The sequence below is a fragment of the Pongo abelii genome, chromosome 9 (assembly GCF_028885655.2).
Source record: "Pongo abelii isolate AG06213 chromosome 9, NHGRI_mPonAbe1-v2.0_pri, whole genome shotgun sequence".
NCBI classification, from domain to species: Eukaryota; Metazoa; Chordata; class Mammalia; order Primates; family Hominidae; genus Pongo; species Pongo abelii.
This window is the reverse complement of record NC_071994.2, coordinates 8,262,382-8,263,894: the sequence shown is the minus strand read 5'-3', so window position 1 is coordinate 8,263,894 and position 1,513 is coordinate 8,262,382. Positions and strand designations below refer to the sequence as shown.

Sequence of the window (1,513 nt, the reverse complement as noted above, 5' to 3'; positions counted from 1 at the left end):
TGGAATTCACCAAAATTAAAAACTTTAACTCTTGGCCGGGCGCGGTGGCTCACACCTGTAATCCCAGCACTTTGGGAGGTCGAGGTGGGCAGATCACAAGGTCAGGAGATCGAGACCATCCTGGCTAACACGGTGAAACCCTATCTCTACTAAAAATACAAAAAAATTAGCCGCACGTGGTGGCATGAGCCTGTATTCCCAGCTACTCAAGAGGCTGAGGCGGGAGAATCGCTTGAACCTGGAAGGCTGAGGTTACAGCGAGCCGAGATCGCACCACTGCACTTCAGCTTGGGCGACAGAGCGAGACTCCGTCTCAAAAACAAAAACAAAAACAAAAAAAAACTGTAGCTGTTTAAAATACACTGTTATGAATATAAAAAGACAAGCCACAGACTGGGAGAAAATATTTGCAAAACATATATCTGACAAAGGACTTGGACCTAGAATATATTAAAATAACTCATATAACTCAGTAATAATAATTCAAACAACTTCATTTTTAAATGGAGATGATTGGCTGGGTGTGGTGGCTCACGCCTGTAATCCCAGCATTTTGGGAGGCTGAGGCTGGTGAAACACTTGAGGTCAGGAGCTCGAGAGCAGCCTGGCCAGCATGGTGAAACCCCGTCTCTGCTAAAAATACAAAAAATTAGCAGGGCGTGGTGGTGTGCGCCTGTAGTCCCAGCTATTTGGGAGGCTGAGGCAGGAGAATCACTTGAACCTGGGAGGCAGAGGTTTCAGTGAGCTAAGATCACACCACTGCACTCCAGCCTGGGTGACAGAGTGACTCTGTCTCAAAAAACAAAACAAAACAACAACAAAAAAACTGGAGATGATGTGAACAGACAGCATACCAAGGAAGGTATATAAATGATAAGTTAGCAAACAAAATATGCTCAATATCATTGGTCATTAGAGAAATGCAAATTTAAACCACAATGACTTACCTGGCAGGGGAGATACCATGATCACGTAGGTGGTTTTCCCAGGGTGAGGCGCATCCTTTGCACTCCAGGTGTGCTGACCCTTGCAATTTCCCTAAACGTGGGAAAAACTCAACTGCATTGTTTGTGGTAGTAGGGGACAGCATTTGCGCTTTCTCCTGTGTCAACTTTCTTTTTTTTCTTTTCTTTTCTTTTTTTTTTTTTTTTTTTTTTGAGATGGAGACTTGTCCTGTCGCCCAGGGTGGAATGCAGTGGTGCGATCTCGGCTCACTGCCACCTCCACCTCCCAGATTCAAGCGATTCTCCTGCCTCAATCTCCTGAGTAGCTGGGATTACAGGTGCACACCACCACACCTGGCTAATTTTTTGTATCTTTAGTAGAGACGGGGTTTCACCACACTGGCCAGGCTGGTCTCGAACTCCCAACCTCGTGATCCAGCTGCCTCAGCCTCCCAAAGTCTAGGATTACAGGCGTGAGCCACCATGCCTGGCTTACTGTGTCAAATTTGTTTTTTTAAAAAAGAAAAAGAACACAATGAAATACCACTTACTTGCCTATTAGAATGACT

The 1,513-nt window shown here is 45.1% G+C and overlaps 1 non-coding gene across 1 annotated transcript; it reads left to right on the top strand.

Annotated features, from left to right (window-relative positions):
• Positions 1-939: 939 nt before the first annotated feature.
• LOC112135680 (U1 spliceosomal RNA) lies at positions 940-1,105 on the top strand. Its single transcript, XR_002916928.1, has one exon. It is a non-coding gene; the product is annotated as a U1 spliceosomal RNA (small nuclear RNA).
• Positions 1,106-1,513: the final 408 nt, after the last annotated feature.